This window comes from Hevea brasiliensis, chromosome 2 (genome assembly GCF_030052815.1).
Source record: "Hevea brasiliensis isolate MT/VB/25A 57/8 chromosome 2, ASM3005281v1, whole genome shotgun sequence".
NCBI classification, from domain to species: Eukaryota; Viridiplantae; Streptophyta; class Magnoliopsida; order Malpighiales; family Euphorbiaceae; genus Hevea; species Hevea brasiliensis.
In genome coordinates, this window is record NC_079494.1 from 71,362,513 (window position 1) to 71,376,233 (window position 13,721).

The following is a 13,721-nucleotide window of genomic DNA, read 5'->3' on the forward strand; positions in this document are numbered from 1 at the left end:
TACATTACATCTCTTAATTATTTCTCTAATACTATGGTAGCGTCTTTCTATGTGTTTAAATTTTTAGTGAGACTTAAGTTTCTTTGCCTAAGCTATGGCACTATTATTTTCACAATAAAGGGGAACTAGTAACACAATCGAAGGAATCACTCCTAGTTTTATCATTATTCTTTATCCAATCAACTTCTTTTTTATCATCTGATGTAGCAATATATTTGGCCTTTACAATGGAATCTGCAGCTATTATTTACTTGGAACTTTTCTAACTAACTGTGCCTCCATCATAAGTGAACACAAAATCTGAGATAGACTTTCTCTCATACGTATCTAATTGGAAGTCAAAATTTGTTAATCCATCCAATTATTGTTCACTTCCTCTATATGCCAAGACCATATCCTTAATTCTTCTCAAGTACTTAAGGATACTCTTAACAGCTGTCCATGTTCCAAATTTAGGTTGGATTGATATCTACTAATCACACTAACAACATATGCAACATTCGGTAAAGTATACAATATAGAATATATTAGGCTTCCAATTGCCAATGCATTTGGAACCTTGGGCATTTTCTCTCTTTCTGATGAAGCTTGAAATTGTTGCTTTACTAATATGGTCCCACTTTCATCGTCTCAGTTATAAGGGACTTGCAAGTAAAGGAAAAATGGTTAGAGGTCCATCAGGGAGGTTCCTGGTGAGGACTGTTCAACACTCAAGTTAAAGGGGGTAGTAGTATAGTAGAGATATAGTAAAAAGAGAAGAGAGAGTAGGTCAGAAGGAGAGGAGCATTTTTTCATCCTTACCTAGCACTATTTATATGAAAAAATGATAGGAGTATATTCCTTGGCACATTCTAGAGAATATTTCTTAGGAGATATGTTCCTTAATAAGAAGGGATGTATATTATATGTGATTATTTTATAGTGTATCAGATGCTCCTTTGCTCCAGTGCAAGTTATTTATAACTTGTGTTGGGGCAAACTTTCTTATCCTAAAATTTCCCTTATTATAATTAATAACATATTATGTCTCTAGGACTATAAAATTTGATTCAACTAGTTAGGAATAAAGTTTCACGCAAACCATGTGATAATTCTTTTAGTAATATTTTTAAAAGAGAAGTTATTAAATCATTATTAAATAAATTATAGGTCTATAAATTCCAACAAATTGATAGTGGCCGCGTGGAAGTTGAAACCACGGTAAATAATACTAGATTTACATTCAGCCTATAACCATTAACACACGTTGGGTAACTCTGTAGTGTCAAGCAAATTCATGTATATAGGTAGCAGTGTTGTAATCATAATCAAATTCAATGATTTTCTTTCTAATATATGAAATGGCAGATATTTGGTAATTAAAGTAAAATAGCGACTTACCCGACTGGTCTGCACAGTGACAACTACATGAAATATTAGTCTAAGAACTTGTATTGCCAACTTCCAAGACCAACATAAGGATGATATATTTTTGAAAAGTCATTCTTGGACTTCTAAACATAAAGTGTGCATGCTAACAGTGGCCATATCACATGGTTAGTGATACTTGTGATAATGAAAGCAAAATTTCACAGCACTCACCTTTGTCGACCAATGGCAGTTGTGTCTAACTCTTTTTATAAGTAAACCAGTCACTCTATATGTAACAATAGTTTTAGGCACTTGATGTTAACCATCATGAGCCTTGATAAATGCAATGATTAGGATAACCATAAGCATGATAGGCAAGTCTTTCCATGCACTCATTCAGGTTGGTGATATGTAGCGGAAATGGTTCATCTAAACATGAAGCAGTCGGTTGTCCAAACATGAAGAACCAATTAGCTATCCGACTTCTAAGAAGTCAACTATCCAAGCATGATAAACTGGTCAGTTATCCGAGCTTCAAAAACTAATATGCTATCCGAGCTCTAAGAACTGGTCAACTAAATACAGAGAAGTTGGTCACCTTCACTAGGCAAAGCTGAAACTGCACCTAGAACAATTCTCAAGTGCTTCCCCTCGCATTTGCTAACTTTAAGACTTTTCCGAATAACCATCATGACTCACATGTCTTAAGGAGGAACATCACCTCCACAGGCACAAACCAACCGACCCCTTCAAGCTTGACAAAACTAAAAATGATATGACCATATATGATGTAGATTATGGAGGAAGTAAATTTATGGTGTTTTACTCACTACTCATATGGAGTTCTTTTGATGATTAAGAATTCAGATGGTGTCTGGAATGGTTGTGACACCTGTAACACCCCTAAGTTCGGTAGTGCGTTCTGCTGTACCGGTGACCAGTGTTGTCCGAACAGCTAGGATGCTTAGAACTACACTTCAATATAAGTGAGGAGACATAAAATAATGAAATACAAGAAAAGAAAGTACAAGAAAAACAAAGGAAAAATGATAGCAAAGAAATGTGATCAAGTTAAACGAGCCGGGAAACCTAGCGATGGGTGACCACACCGGGAAGTCACGGCGTGGACCGTTGACTGGCCCTAGACTGCGGGGAACCCTGGAAAAACATTTTAGGACATAAATAGAACCTTATGGAAGGATTAATCTCATTAGAAAGATTAAAGAAAAATTAAATAATTAGTACAAAGAAAAGTGAGAAATTGAAAAACAGACAAAATACGATGTTACCGAAAAATCGGGAACGTAACCCGAACAGGGGCATTATGGTCATTTGACACCCCGAATTGTCTTTTGACCTAAATGTCCATTAAAAATAAATAGTATTACACTAAGAAAATAAAATGAAAAATTAAATTGGTGGTACCTAAAATAAATAGTGGAAAATCATGGGTTAATGTGGAATAAATGCACATTTAGCTTATTATATGATTAAATGACTAAGTGGACCACTAAAGGATTAAATTAAACATAAAATGTGGCTGATGTAAGGCCACTATACCCATCAGAATGTTCATCTTCCTCATTTCATAAACATTGCCGTGAATGGAGGTGAGAGGAACTCCATAGCCATTTTTCATGCAAGCTTTCTTAACTCTCCATTTTCAACTCCAACCTCTTGGGTTCCTTCATGAAACTTTGTCTACACATCACAAGGAAGATATTGATACCAATTTTGAGAAGTTTGGTGAAGGTTTAGCAAGTTACAATTAAAGGTAAGTTTGCATTTTTGAGAATTTCCTTGTTAAACTTTATGTTTATGTTATGGGTGTTAGTTTTGTGAAGGAAATTTTGAAGTTTAAATAGTTATTGAGATAGCCATTTTTGGACAGCCATGGGTCACGTTTTTGATGAGGTATTTGTGTATATAATTGATGAGAAATAATGTTAATCATGGTGATTTAGTAACCTAGTGATTTAATGCATGTATATATGGTGAATGATGCACTTGGATGGGAATTGGTAACTTGGACAGCACTTTGATGTTGAAGGACAAATTTGGGCAGCCTTGGGGACACTTGAATAAATGTGTATATTCATGGGAGTGTTGGCAGAATTGTGGCATTAAGGAATGAAGGATATGTGTATGAAATTATTGTGTAAAGTGTATGTGAGAATTAGTGGTGTTTAGGTGTGTATGTAATGGTATTGAGATATTGTAAATGTGAATTATATTTGGTGTGTTGAGGGTAATGGTAATCTGCCCAAAATAATGTTAATGTAAAGTAGATTATACTGTGGTTAATGCACCAAAACAGATTGGTAGGGAAGTGAACCAAATTGCAAGGTATATGTGTGTTTGAAGTGGGGTGTGAAATGCATATTGAGGGCAGTGTACATTTTAGCCCATAACCTGAAATGTGTAACCTCAATTGGTATGAGACCAATTTGAGGTGAAACTAGGCACAAAATGTGCCAACTTTCATTGAGAGAACATACCAAAATTCTGCTTGCAAGGTGATGTGAAAAATTACCAATTCGGATTAGGTACACTTGAGACCTAAAAACTGACCATTTGGGCAGCAGTGAGTGTTTAGGCCATAACTCACTCAAAACAGGTCCAATTAACCTGAAATTTTAACCATGAATAGTTAAGACCCATACCTACAAGTCTTATGAAGACACCAAAGCCCAGAAATGACCATAAGCAAGTCAAAAAGCTTGCACAAGTTCGGGTCCAAAAACTGGCCGAACCAGAGTTGACCAAATTGACCTAAAATTGACCTAAAATGGTACCATTTGACCAGCAATAGTATAATGACCATAACTTGGTCTACTTAACTCGGATTGACCTGAAATTTTGCCCCGCGTGCAATAAGACCTAGATCTACAAGTTTGTAGTTTCGACCGAGACTCGAAAACCGAGGAAACTAGATCGTCCGGTTAGGTCAAACCAGTGTCCTGATCCAAAGAATTTGCATTAAAATGCACTAAGCAAGGAAATGACTTTGGTAAAACATACCAAACCTAAAACCTTATCGAATGTGACATATTAACGATACTAAAACCTAATGTACCTAAAACGCAATGAGGGCCGGTATATTAGGTGATTAAGTGAATAATTGAGTTCAGTGCATTGTTTACCAAACACCATCGATAGAGAACGATTTAATTTAGTAATCAAACACTTCAAATTGTGTTTCTCGATTAACAAGGACTCAAAGAAAAGGGAAAGAAATCGAGTCGGGACCAGGAGAAAAATATCAGAGGTTTGTGCACAACGACTATTTCTTTTGAATTTTTCAATTGAAATGAATTATGACTATTATACATTATTATTTTAAATTGTGTTTGTGCACAACGGCTATTGCTTTTGAATTTTTCAATTGAAATAAATATTGAATATTTGTATATTATTGTTTTAAATTGTGTTTGTGCACAACAACTGTTTCTTTTGAATTATTTTCAATGGAAATAAATATTGACTATTTGCATATCATTGTTTTAAATTGTGGAAATGTGTTTGGTGGACACTTATTGATTGAAAAACATTGTGAATGGTTTGAAAGCTGAAAAATTGTTTGAATGGTATTTGCTGGATACGTATTGATTGAAAAGCACTTTCAATGGTTTATGTGGAAATTGAAGTGAATTACGAATTGTGTTGCCATTTTGTGAATGAAATTATAACTTTGGAAATTTATTGGATTCTTACGGATCATTTGAATAAAATGTTTGGAATTGTTTTGACTCACAATTGGCATGACACTGATAATATGTTCCTCCTCCATTAATGGGGTGAGTGTGATTATTCCTCCCTCTTTGACTTATCAGTCTGGGGTGAGTATGATTATGTTCCTCCCTCTTTGACTTCCCAGTCTGAGGTGAGTATGGATGAGTACTCATTAGATAGCTAGCTTCCTCCCTCATTGATTTCAATTATTGGGGTGAGTATGTCTTGTCGTGGTGTACAACACGGCATATATGGAAAAATTGTGTCATGACTTAAATTGTGATATTGATTGGCAACACTGTATTCTCCAGTTATTTGATCGAATGGTGTTATTGATTTGCAAAACGATATTATTCAATTATTTGATCGAATTGTGTTATTGATTTGCAAAACGATATTATTCAGTTATTTGATCAAATTGTGTCATTGATTGGAAAAAAACTGTGTTATTCAGTAATTTGATCAAATTGTGTATGAATTGGCAATACGGTATTCTTAAGCTATTTGACTAAATTGTGTTATTATGAATTTTGATAATTTGTGAATTGGAGTTTAAATTCCTTATGACATTCATTGTCTTGAAATCAACTATGGTTTTAAGTATCCACTAATGATATGATTTATGAATTGTGATTTAAAATTGTATTTGGTTAATGTTGTGCACCACTGAGACATTGTCTCAAATGATAGCTTTATTCTTTATCGCAGTAGAGAGATAGACAGTGGCGAGACTAGAGGTCGCTAGTACCGCCAGAGATTTTGGGTATAGTGAGTATACCATATGTGGCATTTTGTACTGTAATGTATATTCACTGTATGTATATTTTGTTCTTGGTTTTGAGCAGTTGTAAATTTAAGTTGTATAATAAAGTTGTAAAATAATTATGAGTTATTTGGCTTTTAAAAATTGTGTTATATTTTTGTATCTTAGTATTTGAAAATCACTGTGGATTTGACTTGAGAAATGTGTTGTGTTGATAAAAATGTTGGAGTTGAGATTTGAAAATATATTGAAGTGCTTTTTACAGGTTTTCTGAAGAACTGTTTTGTCTAAAATACAAATGGCACCTTGCCAAAATTTTTACAGATACTCCAAATAAATCAAATGAGTTAGTTGTTTCACTTCAGTTCACCAAAGTCTTTCACACCTGTAAATAGTGCTCACCACTGTAAAAGAAGAAAAGTTTTTAAAATCCCTTGTAGTGTATTTAATGGATTATCAGTAGACGGAGTTGGTAATTCATTAGGTATACTACGGGATCATGTTATGCCTTACAGAGGGGTAGGGTGTGACAACACCACTTACCCGTCTACAGTATAGCCGAGTAAGATATGTCACACAGTGTATCGGAACACCATATTTTATTTTAATCATTTTTATTTTTTCTTAATTTATTTCTAATGGTTATAAAGTGCAATTTATGAAATATAATTCATTTAAGTCATTTATTGAAATTATAAATTTATTTGAGGTTCCGTAAATTTTATAGAAAATTCGGCAGAGTACCGGCTAAAAATAGAGAAAACAATTCTTCCGAACTTGTGAAAAACACTTCCAATACGTTTTTAATCATTACCAAACTCCATTATATCAACAAAGTCTCAATATTTCTCAACAATACTTCCAATTCTCATTCATTCATTTCACATGATATTCATATATAAGTCATAAATAAATACACAATTTTTCATTTATAAACACAAATTTCTACTATTTACATTAATATCAAAATATATTACATAAGTCTCAATTATACATGAGAAAATAAAAGTTAATTACAAAATACCAAAATGAGACCCAGTGTTCTACCAATGCACTGAAGTCTGTGAGGTGATACGGACACTATGCAGAACTGTGGACGGCCTCACCCAGTCTGTGGTCTACTGGGCTCTTTGTCAGTCTCTCCAGAACCTACGCATGATAAAAAGCAACGCGCTAAGCAATAATGTTTAGTGGTGCCAATAATAAAATAAAAAGAACTAAAAGAAAATAAATATGCAGTGAATGTATTGATGTCTTATGCAGACAAATTTTTTTTGTAATTATTTGTAATCTTATTTATTTGGTACTTGTTATATTCATTATTTCATTAAATTTATCAATTTTCATTTTTTTGGTTGCATAAGTAACCTATAATGGATGACTGGACTGGATAAATGGGTAAATTGGTACTGATTACTAAGTACCTCGGGCTGTCACACCATCGGTCACATATGTATCTCCTGGTGTGCAATAGAACAGCTGATAAGCTGTAATAAATATTAGGCACAGGGCTAAGTATCATCATAATATCAGAATGGCTAAAAGCCATAAAATCACAGAATGGCATAATTCCATGTGTAGTACTGCTAACTGAACCCTATTGGCATGCCAACCTATCCAAACTAATCTTACTAGGTGTACCAGGGCATGTTACACTTTTAAATTTTTCCATTCTTGAAATTGAAGTTTAATTGTTACTATTCATTTCATTAATCAACTAAAATGTTGACTTTTGCATAGACAATAGGTACATTGGTTCTAATATTCTCAATATACCACATTTTGCATTCTAAAGTTGTGGGTATTGGTTGCCAATACCATTTATAAGCTTAGTGTTAGTTATTCACAATTTTCAGATTTCAAGCACTAAGTTTACTGTTCCATTGGTCATTTGTACAGTAGGAATTTGTCAAAATTGTCTTCATGAAAGTTGTTTCTTATTGTGTCTAGTTACATTTATTTTTTTGAATCACTCCATTTGGAGTTTTGTAGCTCAAGTTATAGCATCAACACCATAACTGGCCGGATTGCAAATTTTCCAAATTTTCTGGGCAGAACCAAATCTATAGTGATTTGTACACTGATTGCAGGTTAATTATTGAACATGTTATGATTAAAATTTGAGTTTAGTTTCTTCATGAAAGTTGTAGGTATATGTCTCATCTTTCTGCTGGTAAAATTTCAGATCAATTGGACCTTTCTACACTAAGTTATGACCAAATAAATAAACACTATTTATTTAGTCATTTTGCCCAGGCAGAATGTAAGTCACCCAGATTAGGGTAATTTTTAGATCAACTTAGTTTGGTTTTCTAGGCAAGGTTTCTTCACCAAAGTTGTGCCATTATATGTCTAGTTTCATGTCCAATTGGCCTTGCACCAATTGAACCTATACAACTCCATTTATAGCTACCCAAACCTACTGGACTCATAACCAGTCCTGCAGGTTACCAAGGGCAGCATGCCTAAGTTCAACTCCAACATCCTTACTCACTTCAATTCCTCCTCACACACATTCAAATGGTCAGTAATTGACCATTACAAGGTTAACATACCATTTCATGAGCAAACTCTAATGTTGTTCAAGTGTCCACATTTTCAAGGTCCATTCATGCATCACACTTGCATTTTACTTACACAAACATGTTCAACCACTCATTTCATGCCAAGGGTGTAACACCCTCCCTGTAGCAATCCCGCACATTCTACTGTTCCGGTGATCGGTGTCGGTCCGGACAGCTAGAACGTCTAGAAAAATATTTAAACTAAAGTGAGGAACCATAATTAACTCATATATTAATAAGAAAAATTTAGGAAAAATTTTAGAAATAAAATACAACCAAGTTAAATGAGCCGGTGCCCTAGCGATGGGTAACCCAGTGGGAAGTTACGGTTCTCGCAACTAGGAGCCCTAGACCAGGGAGAAAATTATAAGATAATTTTTGGGACTCCAGAGAAGAGTCATTGAGGTTTCTATGGCATTAGAATGCCAAGAAAAGGTTTAGAAAAATTTTTCAATCGGTACAGACAATTTTGGTCTGTTAAGCCAAAAGGAGGGCATTTTTGGTCATTTCGCCTTCAGAGGTGATTTTTGGCCGACTTGTCTAGTTAAGTAAATAATTATTATGATCTAAAATATAAATAAATATGCTAAAAATTAAATTTAAAATGAGTAGAGAAAAAAAAGAAAAAGAAAATTAAAGAAATTGGGAATTATGACATCACATGATGTCATTAACAATGTCTCCACCCAATCACCATTTGACAAACTAATAAAAATGGATAAAATATGAATAAATATTGATAAAAGATTAATTAAAAATAAATAAAAAGAAAGTGGATGGAAAATGGAAAAATTAGTTACATATTTTAAATAAAAATTAATTAGCAAATTTGCCTAATAAGACAAATACATTATTTAACATTTAAATTTATATAAATATCTTATAATAATGAAAGAAAATAGATTTTTCTCTTCTTCTCTACTACTTTGCCGTCCCACATTCCCATTTCTCTCTCAAAACAAAATTTCCTCCATTGAAGCTTGCTTAAGCTTCCAAACCATGCAAATTTCTTGACCAAAATTCGTAGAAATTTAAAGAAAAACCTTTATCAAGGCATGAACTCCAAGAATAAGCAAGAAAAACCAAGAAAAAGAAGGAAGAAAAAGAAGAAAGAAATTCAGTGGGCAGCCCAAGGAAGAAGATCAAAGTGTTTTGAATGAATTGAAGATTAATTGGAGTAGCTTGGAGTTGATTGAAGCTAGCACACAAAGGTTAGTGCTAGAAATTCTCTTGGAATTTAAAATTATTGCAAGTTGATTTAGGGTTTGCTCAAATATGGAATTTTGTGTTGTGACTTGAATTTGATGATGTTGAGGTTGATTATTGACTATTAGAAGTGTTATAAATGTGAATTGAAGTTTGGAAGTTGGGTGAAATTGAAAATTGGGAGTGCTTCTCTTATGCAGGAAATTCGGACCTATGAGTCCAGGGTATTGTTTGACCTATAACTGAAGTTGTGTGACTCCAATTGGTATGAGGCCAATTGGAGGTGAAACTAGACACATAATGGCACAACTTTCGTGAAGAAACCATGCCTAGAAAACCAAACCAAGTGGACCAAAAGTTTGCCCTAATCTGGGTGACCTGCAATCTGCCTGGGCAAAATGACCAAATGAACAGTATTTGGTCATTTGGCCATAACTCAACGTAGCAAGATCCAATTGACCTGAAATTTTACCAGCAACAAGTTGAGATATAGACCAACAACTTTCATGAAGAAACCTAACCCAAATTATGACCATAACCTAGTCAATTTGCCAATCAAACTCGAGTTATCAAATCTGCCAGAAACAATTTTACCTAGAATTTTGGGTTCTGCCCAATCCGGCCAGACATGGTTTTTAGGCCATAATTTGAGCTACAAAACTCCAAATAGAGTGATTCAAAAAAAAGAAATTCAACTAGACAAAATAAGGAACAACTTTCATGTTGAACATTTTTCCAAATTCCCACTGTAAAAATAACTAATGGAATAGTAAAAATAAGGCATGAAAACTGAAAATTCTGCCCAATTAATATTAAGCTTGGAAATGGTATTGGCAACCAATACCAATAAATTTTAAATGCAAAATGTGGTATCTTGGAGAACTTAGGTTCAATAAAATTATTATGTATTAAAAAGTCAACATTTTGGTTGACTAGTAAGGTGAATAGTAATCAAAATGATTAGCAAACTAAGATAAAGACTTAGAACCAATTCTAAGCTTAAATGCTTAGAATTGTATGACAAATGTGGACTATGCATCTTAGTCAAAATTGTAAAAGGGAAATTAAGACCATAAATTTGAAATCCATGAAATGTTCATTGATTACTAGAAACATGAAAAATAAGTCACCTAGTTGATGTGAATAGATAGTTAGGGCTTATATACCCATTACAAATGGAATTCATAAAATATTAGTAACTCAACTTGAAATATAAAATTTGTAATTACATAAGTAGATTCTTAAATGTATAAATAAGAAAGGAAAAATGTTTTGAATACAATGGTAAATGTGAACCATTATTTAGAATTGTGATCAATATGAATAACATAATGAATGAATAAATGAACCATATTAATGTATGAATGAGATATTAGTTCTCATTATTGTAGAGAGGAGAAGTATTTTGAGTACAATGGTATAAAAGGATAATTGATGTGAATTGTAATCATATAAATGATCAAATGAATGTATGAATTATAATTGAAATTTATCATGAAATAATAAAGTCATAAAACACAATATATTAATATTTAATAATATTATGTGCCATTGTATTGCCTGGACATGTGTGTCAGATTGGATAGTTTGGCATGCCAATAGGGTATTGTTTTAGCAGTACTGCGAAAGGCTTTATGCCTGTATTCATGGCTTTGTGCCCGTATTCATGGCTTTATGCCCGCATTCATGGCATTATGCCAACATTCATGGCTTTTTATGCCCCATTATGTGTTATCATGGCTTTTTAGCCATACTGACTGCATACGTGGTTGACGTTCTGCGTCCCATTGTATGACGGCCCGAGGCACCGCGGTGTCCAGTGCCAACGACCCATTATCCAGTTTAGTCAGCCTGTCATAGGTTACTTGGGCAGTGAAATTTATTGAAACAAGGTAAGAATATTAGTAATTAAAAATATTAGAAATTAAATAAATGAGTAAGATGACCTAAAATAAATTAGAATATTTATCTATTAGAAAGAATCGAAATGAACTGGACCGATATTAAAAATTTACTTATTATGAAATAATCTGAGACAACCTAGAAAGTATTGAGAAAATGCTAAAAGGTTAGCAAAGAAAATTATAACATACATAAATATTACAAATGTGACTTACATGATAATATAAGCATAAATTTATTATTTTTATATCATCTTTCTATGTACATTATTACTGTACATTGGCGAAATAAACAATTCCAAAGAAGACTAAATTAGGATAAAACATATTAAATTTTAGAACCGCATGTGAAGTATAAATAAATCTTAATTATTTAAATTATATTTTATTTCTATCTTTATTTGTATATTATTTTCTTGTTATATTATTGCACCACTAAGCAGCAATGCTTAGCGCGATGGAATTGTTTCCTCGCGTAGGTACTGAAGGTAAAGCCCAGATAAAAATACTAAACAGAGATTTTGGAGTTCTGATCCGCAGAGCGTTCAAGGTTGTCACCTCCTCAGCAATGCATGTAGATAGGGCTCACATTAAGCATATCATGTATTTTGTGTATGTTATTTATTTCTTATATTGTAATATAAATTAGCAAATTGTAATTAATTTGTATATCATGTAAATTAAGGATTTATTTAATTATTGCAAATGATGTAAATTAATGCAAATTTGAGAATTTTGCTATAAGAATGGAGCATGAATAAATTTGTACAAATGAGTATAGATTTGAATTACATAATGATTTTTCAAATGATGATATGAGTATGGAAATGATTATGAAATTGAAATGTATGGATGAGATTTGAAATATGAGAAAATTTTGAGAATGATTGATGAGATAATTATGATTAGCATGGATGAGATTTTTTTTTATTTTAAAATATTGTTGAATTTCAAACAGGTAAATATTGAAATACGCCAAACGATAATAAAATAGGGGAAACTCCACTGGTTTCTCCGTCAGAAAATAGTTAATATTAAATTAAACGAATTCAAAATTATTAAAAAATAAAGTAAGATAAGTTAGGGTGCTCCGGCACCGATTGTAGCACGTCCTGCTCGGCTACACTGCAGTCGGGTGAGGGGTGTTACAAAGGGCAGCTCATAACCACATTCTTTCAAGTAATTTCATCAAACCCTAACCACCCCTAGGCTATCGAAATTATAGGGATGGACACACATAAGCTTTACTTTATTTTTCTTACATTTTCTACTTATTTCATGGCATTAAGCATGAATCAAGTAAAAATAGTAAGAGTTTGGACACTAACCTCTTTTTCTAACTATTTCAAGTCTCCAAAACTTCCTTCTTCCTTTTTCTTTTTGCTAGCTAGAGGATGTTCAAGATGAAAGATCACTTTTTTGTGAAGCAAGGTAGTGGTTTCATGGTGATTTGGTGGGTTGTTTCAAGCTTACATGAAGCTTCCATGGAGGTTGGGATGGAAGAGGGTTTTCGGCTAGTTTGGTTTGGGGAAGAAAGCTTATTGTGTTTGTTCATTTTTTTACCTTATTTTGCCTCTTTTTAATTGGTTTTTAATAGCTTGTTAGATTGTGATTGGTGGGAGCACTTTTAATGACCTCATGGTGATGTCATAATTGACATTTTTCTCATTTTTTTTTCTTCTCTACTCATTTTCAATTTAATTTTTAGCAATATTTATTTACATTTTATGTTATAATAATTATTTACTTAACTGGATAAGTCAGCCAAAAATCATCTCTGAAGACGAAATGACCAAAATACCCTCCGTTTGGCTTAACAGACTAAAATTTTTTATACCGATTGAAAAATTTTTCTAAGCATTTTCTTGGAATTCTAATGCCACAGAAACCTCAATGACTCTTCTTTGGAGTCTCAAAAATTATTTTATGAATTTCTCCCGAGTTTAGGGCTTCTAGTTGCGAAGACCGCAACTTCCCTCTAGGTTACCCATCGCTAGGGCACCGGCTCGTTTAACTTAGTTGTATTTTTTTTCTAAAATTTTTTCTAAATTTTTCTTATTAATATTTGAGTTAATTATGGTTTCTTATTTTAAATTAAATATTTTTCCGGACGTTCTAGCTATCCGGATTGATACCGGTCACCGGAACAGTAGAATGCACGGAATTGCTACAGTGAGGGTGTTATAACTCTTCCCCTCTAATTTA